Raw genomic sequence first — 15,965 nt, forward strand, 5'->3', positions numbered from 1 at the left:
TCAGTTGCTGAATAGCGCGACCGCGTACGATCCCGGATCGCTAATACGAATGCGCGAGCGATAATCCGATTTTGCTTGATGAATCAGGGGCTATGAGTGCAAACATACATAAACCAATCTTGAGCTTCAATCAAAACAACATGTAAAGCAGTATTAAGAATATGAAGTAGAAACCTGTCCCCTGAGTAACTTGCAGTTCAAAAACAGCAAATAATCCAGGCATGGTTACTACATCATAGCAGGACATGTACAGCCAAGCCGGTTCAATGGCTGTCTGATGATGTCACTGACTCAGCCCTCTTCCTTTAGTGTGACCCTTTGCAAAAATCCCAGGGGTCTCTCCGGTAATTTACTGCGCTTGGGACTAGGGCTGTCCACAGGAGAAGAAGGGGGATTTGAGTCCACCTGCCAAGATCTTGGTATTCAGGTATTGTCATTTCCAGTATTTGAAGTGTTGCACAGAACATTGGTAAATCAGAGGGTATACGTAACACTGCTACTTTCCCGTTAGATATGGCCTGGAGGATAAATGGGAAGTGCCATCCATAGGGTATTTTCTTCTGACAAAGCACTTGTAAGATGGGTTTGAAATCCCTGCGATTTTTCAAAGTAATGGGTGATAAGTCCTGGTACAAGGACACCGCATGCTCCTGAAACATGATAGAATCATTCTGCCTGGCAGCAGCCATGATTTCCACTTCCAGACTAAGACACTGTAATCCACAAATTACATCTCTGGGGGGCTGGTGGTCCTGATCTCGGTGTCTGGGAGCCCTGTGAACTTTAATGATATCAATCACCGTGTCAGCAGTCTTGGTAAGTAACTCCTTAAATAGGATGCTCACTGCATTATATAACTGGTCAGGAAGAACCGACTCAGGCAGTCCTTGAATTGGTGGCCTTGATATCAGCAGTCATGCTGGATAAATCTGCTAGTTGCACTGGCCTCCGTGTTTCTCCCTCTTCCTCTTCTAAAGCTGCTGAGGGCAGGAATAAGTCTCTGCTGGACTCTTCTTCCTGTGACTCCTGCGTCATCTTGGAATCTGCCTACTGCTTCCCCTCCAGTTTTTGGGGCTTGAAAAACTCAGGTAAGTCCTGGGATTGTGATACCGCTTGCAGCCGGTGCTTTGCAGCGGGTGTTCTCAGCTGGTTTTTCCCCATCATACGCACTGTAGCCTGCTTCTGAGCTGATTCCCCCGCCTGTGGAGTCGGAGCTGCTCAATTAGACTGTCATCCCGCTCGCGCGCTTAGCCACGCCACCTTGTCTTTAATTTTTATAGTTTATTTTTTTCATTTTCATAGTTATATTTAAAGCTTTAGTTTGGCTAACATTTTCACACAGCACTGGGCTTAGGCTGCCCCAACTTAATCTGTATTTGTATGTTGCAAGCATCCAAAGTGGCAAGAGTTGTTTCAATGGGCCTGATTTATTAAATCTCCCCAAAGCTAGAGAGGATACATTTTCATCAGTAAAGCTGGGTGGTTCAGCAAACCTGGAATGGATGACCCAGCTTTACTGATGAAAGTGTATGCTCTCCAGCCTTGGGGAGCTTTAATAAATCAGCCCAAATGTCTTAAAAATGTAAGTGTTTATATAAAAAAATTTATTTTGAAATCCAAAGCATAAATTCCGCTCCAAACTCTGCTGAGAATTTCATTGTTCATATGATGTGATGATTTAGTGATTAGGTGACACAGTTTACCCAAAGCCTTTAAACAGATGAAAAACATACAAAATATAGCTGCATACCTACTATCGAATAGTAAAAAAACAGCAAAACTAAAAAGATGTTAAGACAACATGGGTAAATTGATGGATATAAATAAGACAGTGGATACACAGGGAGCTGCAAGGTGTATGGCTAAAAGAAAGGAAAAAAGTATGTTTTGTAGAAGTAGTAACTTAATATTCTGTTGCATTTAGACAATAATGAATACAAAACACTCTTACTGCTACCTAAATCATAGAAAAAAACCTTAATTACTTATGTATGAAATGTTAGAGGAATTATACTGGTTTATACCATGCGGCACCTAAATGATGCATATTACTTCATTGTGGCATATTGCTTTATAACAATTTAGTATTTATTTAAGACATAAAATCTGCCATCTGTACTCAAGATATATATATCCGTTCTGTATACCTGGGTATATTAATGGCAACCAACTCTAAAGGGTTTAATAAAAAGAAGCTTTAGAGCTTTCACAAGAATTAAACTTGAACATGATGCTATAATGAAAAAACACCAAGGTGTCAGCAAAATAAAATGTGTTGTAGCACAGTTTTAATTATAGTGAGTGATCTGCATTCATTAACACAGTAAAGGATTATAAACTGCATGTGCAACATCAAGTGATAATTTGAACTGTGCCATACTCATTTCTCACTCTCGTCTGTCTTCTGTAATGTGCATGGTATTTCTCACTTTATACTAAACAAGCAAACATGCATACTGCGGGATAGGAAACATATGATACTCATTATCTAAATAGACATATCTGTATTTTACAGAATGTCAATTTATTTTTCAGAAAATGTTTGTTAATTGTAGAATGTTATATATTTTCAAACAACATATTGATGGTAAACTTTCAGAGGATAGTTTTATTTTGGCAATGAATTTGGCCCTCCTATGTTCTGTACCTTATCATAGGTAACTTGGTTAACTAGGAATGACAGCAGGAGCAGCTTTACTTCCTGCTAAAAGCTGCTGATATCACACTGTCACCAGAAAACTGGTGCTATCCAATAGCAGAATCTTTTCACACAGATGACAGATGGTAGTTAGAATAGAGAACCCACTTAGGAGCTATTGTTAGGGACTTTTAGCAAGGTTCCATACCTCTTTTGGTAACATGTTCAGAGTGCAGTAAATGTGTGCAGTAAAAAGTGAACAAGAAAAGTAGCAGAAAATGTGAATACTACATGACCCAGTTTCGATATGTCTTGCCGTATAACTTAGAAATGGTACATTGATGTTTAAAGAATGTAATGTGGTCTTAGTGACTCACATTTTAACATATTAAAAATACCTATATACTTTTTATTCTCATATGGTGCACTAAGAAATGTGCCTGTCAACATACATGAAAAAAAAACATGAATGTGATGAGTTTGCTTAGCTAGATGCACATGCACTGACACTAAGCAACATGGTGGCTTAGAGGTTAGTACTCTGGCCTTTGCAGGACTAGCTCCCAAGTTTGAATCTCAACCAGGACAGTATCTGCATGGAGTTTGCAGGTTCCCTCCTGTGTTTGTGTAGGTTTCCTCCAGGGTGCTCCGGTTTTCCCCCACATTCCAAAGTCATGGAGTTAGGTTAATTGGCTTCCCCCCAAAATTGATCTTAGACTGTATTAAGACATATGAAGTAGGGACATTAGATTGTGAGCCCCTTTGAGGGACATCTAGTGACATGACTATGGACTTTGTAAAATGCTGTGTAATATGGCGGTGCTGTATAAATACTGTATAATAATATTAATATAAAGAAAATGGACTGACCAAAGCAGCGGTTTAAAAAAAACACCTATGTCATGCTGTTGAAAGCAAAAAGGTGGAGCTTGTATAGTTTTTAATCACTGAACAACCTTTTCAGGAGTTAGCATATTTGTATGTGCAGCATAATTCTTTAAGCACACCATGTAATATAGTGTTTTTGTTTTTACGATTTTGTTAATTGGCCTATTGTTATTCATATACTCATATTGCTTGCACATAAACTATAAAACATTAGAGAAAATCCCATTTAGCCAGCACACAAATAAAGCAAAATATATATTAGGTATATAAAGGGTTTTTACTGCAGAAGGGATAAGAGATGTCTATGTAAGTGTCTATAACCCAGCAGTGAGAGTGTTTGTAAAAAGTAGAATCTATAAATTTTATGTACACAGTTATAATACATAACAACGTTATCATTATTTACAAATGAACAATGTGCCAATCAGAGCTGCTTCTATTTTTGGTGTGTTGCTGTATTCTTTAGGCATGTAACTTTGCACTGATTTATATGTCCTGTGGATTACAATCAGAGGTGTTTGAAACACAAAAAAATCATACTTGGATCAAATCTGGTCTTTATATATATAGTTTATATTTTTTTTTTAATGAGCCGTCAAAGACAGGTATAGTTAGGCTTAGCCAATCCAGGTTCAAAGGATGACAGACTTCTCAAATTTGCCATGATGAAGCAGTATGGCTTTACTTGTATTCACCAATGTATGCAACAAAAACCTAAATTTTTAAGCTGTGTAGTTCATACAGGTCTTCTGAGTAGCTTGCTGCTTTGCAAGTTAGCCAAAAAACGAATTTTGTTTATTTCTTGTGTATTTTTCTCATTTTAAACTCATCAACTGCCCATCTAGCAATAATTGCAATAATTATTTGATTATTTTATTTTGGCTTAAGAAAAAACAAATATATGCAGAAAAAGCAAATGTTTCATTTTGTAGATTGCTTATTGTCTTTCTTTTTGTGCTATGTATCTCCTGTTTTAGTCTGACAATCATCCATTCAGTATCCGCTAAGTGCTGGTCCATCAATTATAATTAGCTCTCACAAGAAAGGTAGCATGTGTCTATTGTACAATAAATTGTAGCAACAGAAAACCCTGTATCAGCGCTGTGTACGGATCATCTAGACTGAAGAGCAAGTCAATTAAATTAATCTGCTAATGCTTTTCTACTTTCATTTGATAACAGACTGTTAGTCTCCTTGGCAGTATGCATGTTCTCAAGGAAAGCACTTCAATTATATCTGGCAATTTCCATCCAAAATCTCAAAGCAAGAACTCTTATGGAAAAAATACAAGCATGGCATTGATGGGCATTCTATTGTGTCCTCTCATATTTTACAATGAAGATAATTATGTTTTTTAAGCAAAAAGCATACACAGTCAATTCAGTGAAGCTGAAAGTGAAAGCTGAAGACAAAAAGCAGCTGGGATGAAATATAAACAAATTCATTTTTCTCAAATCATGTACTTTTTTTGCTAAGGATCTTAGAGCCCGTCATCCCGTGGAATAATGGATGCCTTTTAACCATTTATACCATCTGTATAAAAGAAAATGTTCATACTTTGTCTGTTACAATGGGGAGAAGGGTTACCTACAGTAGAAATTGTAAATGTGTAAATATTTCTATATGATAAAATTTAATTTAATTTAATTTGCATTGAGGTGGTCACAGACTATTGTAAAAGTTCAAAATATACTATTATCACCAAAAGAATGCTTGAATTGTACATATGGGAACAGGTTCCAAGTGAAAAGAGCTTCTTTGTTCTGTAAATTTAGTGGAAAAAAAAAGAATGGGGAACAATTTTTGGAGAATCAAATTTTTTTAGCATCTCCCATGTGCTTATTCAACAATAAGTGCGTAGTGTTTATAAAATTGTAGAAATTGTTCTTGAACTTTTTGAAATTGCACAGTGAAATTTCAGTATTTTTTCTTTTCAATTTCTTTAGGATAGCTGCTTTTTAAGTTTCCTCACTTTCTTTATTTTCACAAGGAATAGTTGTGCTGTGGTTGGGTCACTGAGTGTCAGTTAGTACATTATACTTAATTTTTGATTTCCAGATCTATCAGCATCTTTATTGCCTTTTTTTATTGGGGTTGTTTTTATCTTTTATTCCAATAATTTTTGGTTATTGTAAAGTTGGTGGTCACTCCTCATTTTGTACCCTTGTTCCAATATTGAGGGACAAGAGACCCTTCTACTCCTCAATTTCCCTAAGATTGAGGTGGAGTAATACATGGGTACTTTCTTTAGTGGTGGACTAAAGTTTTAAAGTTTTAATTACAATGTCTACATGTTCATATACACTATACTCTCATTTATATATTATAAGTTCTTCTGGAATTTTTTAGTTAATAAGTGTCACTGTTGTATCAAGTACATAAGCCATTGCAACAATATTTTTTTTTTAGATTCACTAAATGGGGAAGCATTTTACAATGAAACGTGGAGATGTAAAGAGATAAAAATCCTTTAAAATCATTTAAAAATTAATTTTCCTGACAACACTAACTTTTTTTTATAGCTAAAACTTGTCAACAATTAGAATATTTTTTTGAAAACAATAGCCAAGTAAATTACCACCATTTCAAAAGTGCCTGTTTTTTTTGTTGTAAAATGTTGCTCACAATAATATCCTAATTCAAAAATGTTTAACAGTATGCTTTAAATTTGTATCAAACAAATTATTGTTCAAACAAATCAATTATGAACACATTGTTTTAGAAATAAAAAAAAAACATATTAAACTTACATAGTTTGTATCACATGTGTTCCTTTGTCTTGATGTAGCTCTTTATCATTTCAGCGCCTCCAGTTTCAACCTCTTCATGTACAGCAGCAAGAATAGTTACACCTGTAGGTTAAATGCACAATTGTTTTATTATTTTTATGCTTCTGTAAAAAAGATACACATTTATATCTTTATCCAGATGCAACATTCAAACAATTTTTATTTAAATGAAATAACATGGCCTCTTTATAAATGTTTTCAATATTCCAATATTTACACATTTTTACCTCAAAATGTACATATTTTTCAAATTGGATTCAATTCAACATTTTCTAATGTAAAAATGGAGTTTTGGGTAAAGGTTGGGAGAATCTTGAGTGCAACGTTTCTAAACAAAAATGTGCCTGCATAACATATTGTTCCCAATATCTAAAATAAAATGAGCCTAATGCAGTTAAAGATAAAGCCGAAAAACAGAATTACTATAAAAAGATGTTCTAGATATAAAGACAATGTTTTCACACGTATCCTTAAATGTCTATGCGTTTGTTGCCAGGGATACTCGGCAATCCCGGTTTCCCTTGCACGAACATCATCAGGAACAAAAGAAAGCCAAAAATGGCAGCATCTTGCAACATAATGGGGACAGGTGAGTATCATGAGTTTTGTTTCGCTTTCAAGGACTATAGTCCTCTCCAGCAAATGTCAGCATTCACTAATGTTCAATAAAAGGTGAATATATTTGTGAAGGAACTCTCAAAGTGCCACAAGACCAGGTTACCATTAAGGGAGAATAGGTAACAGAATGTCAGTGTTCACTATTCTTCAGTGGAAGAGCAATCAGAGTTCTCGGAATGATTGCCTAAGGTACATCTCAGTTGCATGTTGTAGGTCACCTGCAACTTGCCAGGTCTACATGCACCTGTTACAAAGTAGAATGTTCTTGAGAAATTTAGGAGGTATAAAGTCAATTTACTAAACTAGATACATAATTTATTCTGCATTTATCTACAGATCATTATTCCCTGAATACAGACCATATCAAGTTACATATGATGAATATCCGTATTTAATGTACAGCGCTGCGTAATATGTTGGTGCTTTATAAATCCTGTTTATTATTAATAATAATAATAATAATAATAAGAAGAAGAAGAATATACATCACAGATTAGTGTTTAGAGTTCCAATAGACTTAAAAAGTATGATCTGTAATGTCAGACATTTTACTTTTTCAATAAAAGTTGGTGTACTAGACCTTAAAAGGTTGTTTGTGTTCATTAGTTTAGTTATTTATGTTTATGTTCATGTGTCACTTTAATTAGTATGGCAGTGCTGGGGAGGATCGCAAAGTGCCTATGAGGGAGCAAATTATGCATATGATGTTATTTTAATAATTTTCACATGAAACATTAAATTCACAATGCATTTTTTTAAATTATTATTATTACAAATTATTTTACATTAAGTTACTAAAAAATAAAATTTGATTTGATAAATGTTTCTTTTTGTTGCTTTTAGTTGATATGGAAGATTAAATCAAAGTAAACATCATCCAGAGGTAGTTAAATGTTATGTGCATGCCCATTTAATTATCATTATGAATTTACAAAAAAAACAATATAAGAAGTTTTTTTACTATATCATCAAGTCCATTGTACTTCAGAGAAAATAGGAAAAGTATTGTTTATTTTATTTTTTCTAATGGCACTTAATAGGCCTTTCATTTTTCTATTTTTGTTTCTGTTGTCCCCTAACAACCTTTTTTTTTTAAAAGGATTTTGATAGAAGAGGCTTCCACCAACAAAACCTTGTGTGTAGAACAATTACATTTGAGTTGGGTTACATTCTGGTACATTTTCCCACAGGTAGAGATGCATTTGTGTGTGGGGGATAACAGCTATTAGGTCTACAGAATTCTCTGTAGGGGGTTTTGTCCATTCCTAAATGAATAAGCTGCATTATTACTATGCATGACATAACGCGCTGTACATATTTGCATTAACAAAAGCACCAGGGCAAAGAGGGTCCCATATGTTATGGTTGCTATAAACTCATAATATTTCTATTCTGAACTGAATACAAAGAATTACAATAAAATATACCTTTCATTTACTATATGTTTCTATATTTTCACAAATATTTTTACATTATCTCTGAAAGTTCCACTGGGAAGCCTAAATCTGTTTCCAATTTAGTAATATTATTTTTTTTTCTACAAAACGCTTTGCAGAGACTTGCTTTGTATGTATATCCAAAATGGATGACAAAAAAATTTCTGGATAGAAGCATTAAATGGTAATATGTTTTGTCCCTGGAAGATAATAAAAAAGACCTTGTTTATCTCTTATACCTGTCTTTACCAGAGCTAACCTTGAAGTTTAACACAAAATGGTAAGAAAATGTCAATATTTAATTTTGTGCCTAAGTCAACTTATCTTAGTATTAAAAACTATATACTATTATAAACTATATACAGACCTATACTTTTAAGCTATTAGCACACACCATGTAAAACCTGACTATGCTGACTTAATCATGTCGATGTCATAAGTAAGTATCCACTTTGATTGGCTAAGCTTGTTGCAATGGCATCCAAAATATTGCCATGATTTAGTTATATGTATGTACCTACTCCTCACAACTAGAAAGTTCAAAGAGCTCTAGGAAACCAAGCAATCGGTCCTTACAAGCTAAGGTGTGGGCATTTTCAGCTTTCATGTGCATATTGTTTGTTTATACCTTTCTTAGGGCTCATTTACGCATGATTTGGGGTGTGCTGTGATAATGTGTTCATGACAGTAGTGCATGAAACCTTACCATATGTACATAGTGGTATAGAAAACTTTCAAAGACACCCCAACACACATGCATTTTTTCCATTTAATATATCTATGTTATACTGTTGCTTTGGAAAGGGTGTTATACAGCTGGCACATTTAGCCAAAAATGTTGAGCACTATTTAACTGTAACCTCATTTCACCATGCACTTTGAAAATATCACTTTTTAAGTTTACCGTAGACTGTGTTTTGTTGATATACCCTACAATATGCAATACAAAAGATTTATTGACATTCTCAACCTCTGACATAGGTGGTAGTTGATGCTACTATCAATTATTATGATTATTACTTGAATCTGGCCACTTCAACATCACTTGTGGGATTATTTATGGGTGTACCTCTGTGCACTTCCCATTTATAAAGTTTGTCTCAAATATTTTTTGGAAAAATTATAAAGGAATAGCAATCCATTATAGTTTGCAACTAATTCCAAATTTCTTAAATGCCAAAACTGGTGTTTCATCCTCCCAATGTCTTTTATGATGTAAACCTGTAAGCTTTGGAAAAATTTTAAAAATTGAAAGGTAAATACCCAAAGAGGCACACAGAGGAGGTTAAAAAGCAAGCAGCATGTAAAGCAGCAAGTTAAAAAAAGAATTTTCTTTTCACATAAACAATATTATTGAAACTAACATCTCAACAAGTATATGTAGAATATATGTATTGAGGTATGCAACCTCAGATTTGTGGTTACAAATTAAAAAGACCAGGGAGAGAAACAAATACAACCAAAGCTTTGTTAGACTAATAAAATTAAAAAAATATATTTTTTACTTTCTGACAGAAATGTGATCATATTTTGTTTTTCTGAGTCCTATGCCCTTGATCTGTATTATATGTAGAGGTTCCAGAGCAATGTCAAGAAAAGGTGCAACATTTACCACATTCTAAGTTATGTGTTGTGAACCATTATGCACCATCTAATTACCTGCTCTCTACAGAACACCTCACAGTCTCAGATTTCAACAAGTGTAAAAGATGAAAATGGAAAATACATTGTCAAAGTTCTTATTAATGTGTATGCTCACAAAAGGGTATAACTATATTGAGTATAATAAGCTTGTTAAGGTGCCATTGATGATATGCACAGTGCAGTAGTCCATAAAAACCACAAAAGAGCTTTAAGGTAAAACTTGTAATAAAGTTGAAACTTAGCCATAAGGTATGATTTTTAACAGAGTGTTGCATAAAAAGTGTATTCTCTTACTTTATATATGCTTCCCCTCTCCTCCAAATCCAATTTGCAGAAAACTCATAATAAGACACAACATACAACTGCAATAATTGGTGGTACCACAACATCTATCAAAGTGAATATTTATTACTGTGATTTTAACTGGGTGTTAGTGAAGAATGGTTGGTGGAGTTTCATACATACATATTTTTGCATCTTTGTCTTGTCCTATTAAATAAATCTAACAGCTTTTATAGGAATGTGCAATTCATGATTCTTTGTGATCAGCACAACAGCAAAAAGCACAAGAAGCACATATTAAATAGGGTATGCATTGACACTCCTGTAGACAGCAGCAAAACATTACCACAGTAGGTGCATATCTTTGAGAAAAATATGGTTTAAAAATAAAACTAATATGCTGGTCAACACTAAAGCATCAGCCAGATGAAGTAATACGTATAAATCCCCCTCAATACAATGTGCAGCAAACAACTGTCTACAAATAAAAACTTTTATGTAGTAACCACAAACATCCAGTGTTGTTAGTACTACTAACCGCATCCAAATCTTGATACAGAATACATGAAGGAAAGAATTGCTATCCTAGCAATAAAGGTGTGGCCTGGCTCAAAATGAGAGGAGGGAATTTTAGATGGAAGGCCAGCCTGACCAGGTGCTAAGGGGAAGTGAAAAAATAAGTAAACAGCTGGTAGAGGGCTAAAGAAGGTGATAAGCTGAAAGGTCAGGGGTAGAAAAAAGGTTTAAAAGAGGGCTGTGATAGGAAGTGGGAAGTAGGAAGGAATCTTCCATTGCTTTCGCCCTTTAGTTGGGCTTGGTGGGGTGGACAGATCCTTGTGATGTTTAACAAGATGGTTTGAGTTGCTTGAGGTTGAAAATTATGAAGGGTCTGCAGGTAAGGGATCTTGTTCTTTAGCCGGTGATGTGCATCTGGGAGCAATATTTGATGGTGGTAACAGATGTGAAACTTTGTAATTTTTTAAAGTATGGCCTACTTGATAGGTGTATTTGGTAAGAAGTGTTGGTGGAATGGTTTGATGATATTTATGGGATATATTGTTGTTATAAGAAGGTTGTAATTAAGCAATTTATACAGCAAGGACTGCGTGGTGCTGTTATGTTATAGTTAAATATATATTTGTTATATTCAAATACTGTTTTTTCAAAAAAGCAAACATTATAGCCATTTGACCCATAATGTATGTGGTGTTATTGGTTTGCGAGAGGTGTTCTACTGAAAGGGTTGGGTTAGAGGACATCTGAGAGACCTGGGTCAAGTCTCATTGTAAATCAGAGTGATGCTTAGTGATGGGTAGTCATGATCATATGAACACATATACAGAGATTTACACACCTGTCAGTGGGGCTAACAAGTCAAATAATGAATGGGAACCTAGCAGCAGTAAGTTTATTGAGATATTTATCGCCAATGGTGATCAGCACAAGGGTCAGTTGTGGTGCATTTGGCTAGTGATTTGTAATTGCTTATGCATCCTCTTGATTGTTTCTTGTTTTCTTCTGTTGTGGTTTGTATTCGTGTCATGTCCATTCTGCCTGTTTAAAAGTATTTTTCAATTTTGAAGTATATGCCTCTTTTTATGTGCATCTGGCAGGATGTATACAAGTGCTTCCTTTTGTCAATGGGCATCAACTCTTGACTGAAAAGTCCAGCATCCAGGACAAGGGCAAGGGCAACCATTTCCACTGTGGTTCGCTAATTGATCAGACTGAAGACCTAGACTGACCTTGAAGCAGACCTTGCTAGACCTGACCTTTCTTAAACTCTGTTCAACCTGAGTTTGTTTTGACTTGTGACTTCGTCTTCGTTGTTAAAATAGCATGATGGTAAAACATGATAGTAAGCAAATCCACATTAAACTGTATTTATATCCAAAACATTGTTTCCTTTTATTGATCCTGATCAAGAAAAGATGGAAACTATTAGCAATACAGACAAAAGCAACAATTTAGGGGAAGGCTAGAGCATCTTTCAGATTTTTTTATATTGTCTTTCTCCCTGTTGCAGATTTCTGGTAAAAAACAAAAGTTGTCACAAGAAGAGGAAGTTAAAGGTCAAGCGAGAGTGATATAAATGCAATTCACAATATTTCATGTTTGCTTTCAAAAGTTACAGGCTAATTTACAAACAAATGCTTTTGTGCACTTGCTGTCTGTGGGGTATATAGGGGAATTATACAGACATGTGACGAGAACAATCACATATATTCTCTAGGATTTTGTCTAATGCAATCAGGCAGCACTAGCTAAAAAAGATACATGGACAGGGAGGAACCTACAATGCATATCAAAAATCACTAGAATGAATTCAAATTTGCCACCAGAAGTAGGGGGACAACTGTTAAAGAGACACCATCACTTTCTTAGTGATTTTGTAAAGGAATCAACCCTGCCCCCTAAAATGGACATTTGCAAAGACACTTTGCCCTAAATAGCCATGATGATAGTGTCCCCTCTGGTGTCAAACCTGCACCCTTGCTGGTGATTTTACACATACAAAGCAGTCAATCTGTAGCTCAAACTGTCCATGTAAATGTATTTCTATCTCCCCAAATCCCTGTTAAGGCTCTTTGCCAGTATTTTATACTACCTTTTATACTTACCTTTTTCTATAGTCTTCAGTCCTGAAACATGATGTAAATGGTAATCTTCAGATCAATTTAATGTAACCCTCCTGATTTATTAAAGCTCTCAAACACTGGAGAGGATAGATTTTCATAGGAGAACCTGTGAAATCCAGCAAACATGGAATGGATTACTTATAAATTATTGGTATTAACTGGCAAAAGTTTTCATTTCTGGTCCAACTTCATTCCTGGTTTTCTGGATCACCCAGGTTCTCCATGATAGTCTATTTTTTTCCATGTTTGTAATAAATGAAGCCCTATCCTATAAGTGAGTTAGTGATGAGTTGTTGTTTTTTTAAGTATTGTTTAAATTGTGTTTGTGAATAATTTCCTTATATGGAACAGCTCTCATACAGTGCGTTATAAAAGCAGTCACGTGTCTCCTCATTGATACTGACTTGAATGCTTTATCACTTTCTATACATCAAGCCCAACACACAAGGAGGTTGCCAAAAAACAAACCTGGCATCATAAGGTAGTATAGCTCAAATAGTCAACTTCAGGTTCAATTCAGTGCCCCTGATTCATCAAGCAAAATCGGATTATCGGTCGCGCATTCGTATTAGCGATCCGGAATCGTGCGCGATCGCGCTATTCAACAACCGGAAAAGCTCGCGCACGGAGCCGCGCTTATCCGACAGCTTTTTACTGGCTTAGATCCTCCTTAATTGCGCAGCTGAAATGTAATTGCCTTAATTGGCAGATTCGCGACCCCTATTGCGCATGGCAGGAATCCGGCCGGCAGATTCAGGATGCGAGTGTACGCGCGCACCCGAGTCCCGGACCGCGGTAATCCGCGATCGCGGGTCACGCGTATTATCGCGCTTCCAGCGATCGCGGATTTCAATGATGAATCAGGGGCAGTATGTTCACTTCACTTCAACTCAGCATGTGACACTTTCCCTAACCTCTTTCCCTCTGCAGGGTTCCCTTATGTCACAGATTGGGCCATCAGTCCTACTTTGTCCTATGAGTGCTATTGGCAGTCTATTTAAAGTAGAATTTATAAATACTACACTTGCAGGATTAATAGTATAGTATTCTAACAATATTTCACAGTAATCCTAATTTTTTTGGAGCAGTTACTATTTAACACTTATTTAGTTTCATGCATAAACATTACTATCATTTCATAAAAAAATCAAACAAACTTGGCCACATACATCTGGTGACAAGACCTTCCTATTTTTAAAGCAGCGAGCAAACTATAAATATGAACCTGGCACTACTTGGACTTAATCCTGGAACCAATGTTCTCACAAGACTGTCCCAAGTAATTTATTGAAACCAGTGCAGTGGAAAATAAAGATGTTGCTTGTAACATTTTTATTGTAGGAATTGTAGTATCAAAAATAAAAAAACACTGCTATGAGTGGCAACATGGTTTAGTGCCCAGACTATGCACAGCAAAATATTGAAATTCCTAAACAATATGCTATAGTTATATTTTATTCACATTTACATGAAGACCCAGCTGTTCAGCAGAAGTCACAGGAGGTTAGGAAAAATAACAAATTATTAAATATTAGCCCTTGCAGCATAGGGTATTTATTTTTGGAAACGTGAAAAAAAATGAATATTGTAAGTACCCATAGCAGTATAATGCTCACTGCATACCTGCAGTAGACCGTAGCTTTTTACTGATGGTTCAACCACACTCTTAACCACTCAGATTCAATTAATTGTGAGTGGTAGGGAACAGTTTTGTGCCTAGGTTTGCACATGGTTGTTTTGTGGTGGGGTTGCAGTGTGGTGTGGTTGCTCTTTCTCCTCATATAGGGCAACACACGCAAGCCTGTCAACCTGCAGTATGGTTAGCCTTTCCTGAACACAGAGCGCAAGTTGGCTATGTGTCCGGGAGCATCTTACCACAATTGTGAAAGAGACCTTATACTTTCTTTTAACCCCAATACTGTTGTTGGACAGTTGTTTTATGGTTGTACTGGAGTTTCACAGTTATCTTCAAGAAAGTATTATCTTATTTAAAATATACCAGAGATGCCTATTGATAATAACATACGTAAAAAGTGTATTTTTGCTGGGAAAAAAGATATAAATGCATTACATAACTCCAAGCAATATCCATGATGGGAATGCACTCTGTACAGCAAACAGACCTATGGTCATGTTGCCTTGAGGCCCTGCACAGCCCCAAAATGTTGGCTTTTTAAACATGTTGTGACAGTGCCTTTAAAATAAAGCAATAATCCTGTACTTTGAAGTGCTGGTGACTTCATCTTCGGTTTTCATGAGCTTTACTGAAAAGTCAATTAAGGTAAAAGACACAGAGAAAACCAAAAAATCTAGCAATACACAATCAATCAACCTCAACCCATCTATGCACTCTATTGTAAACATGTGAAAATAAATATACAAATAATTCCTACTTTGTTTTCACTTAAAAACTTTAATCAGTTTTGATGGCTGATGCATGCTTCAGCATTAAGTAGTAATTCACTGTCTTTCAGAGGTCACAGGCTTGTTGTTACTTTTTCATGCTACCAGCTATTAGTATATTTTTAACACACATATTCCCTTTAATTCCTGCCAACATCCCTTCCAATTTACCAGCCTTTACAGGTGAGTTGGATAGGTTTTTTAGCATTAAAATCGAAAGAGCCCAGCTTTGGACATTATCACTAGAAATGCACATAACCTTGTCACTTCCAAATGGTAGCTAAAAATGACACTCCGTATTTGCTCCAAAAGATCACAAAATGGCAAAAGCAACACAATAGACTAGTCGTAATGTAAGGCATGGAAATTAAAGGAGTCAATATTTTACATGTGTTTACCATTTTTTAGTTAATTTAGTTAGATTTCAACATTTCCCCAGTATTGCCCCTTTCATCTCCTTATGGACTAGGAAAGTAAGGTAGGCCCAAAAAACCTCAGGGAGTAGTATAGAATACCTAGTATGCCGTGTATGCCTGGTGCTGCTACTCTTTGCCAATTTTGCAGACTCTTATCTGTGCAGTACAGTAGCGGTCACTGCTGTTTAAAGCAAAATTTCTTCATTTCATCT

The 15,965-nt window shown here is 35.6% G+C and overlaps 1 protein-coding gene across 6 annotated transcripts in view; it reads right to left on the reverse strand.

The window, feature by feature from the left end:
* LOC140331146 (poly(rC)-binding protein 3-like) overlaps positions 1–15,965 on the reverse strand; it is a 430,678-nt gene that overhangs the window by 351,798 nt on the left and 62,915 nt on the right. For all 6 annotated transcript variants that reach the window (XM_072411907.1, XM_072411900.1, XM_072411901.1 and 3 more), the window contains exon 2: positions 6,277–6,378. The gene's annotated coding sequence lies outside the window, so the exon portion shown is untranslated. The remainder of the gene's footprint in view (positions 1–6,276; positions 6,379–15,965) is intronic.

This window comes from Pyxicephalus adspersus, chromosome 5, assembly GCF_032062135.1.
Source record: "Pyxicephalus adspersus chromosome 5, UCB_Pads_2.0, whole genome shotgun sequence".
Lineage (NCBI taxonomy): Eukaryota > Metazoa > Chordata > Amphibia > Anura > Pyxicephalidae > Pyxicephalus > Pyxicephalus adspersus.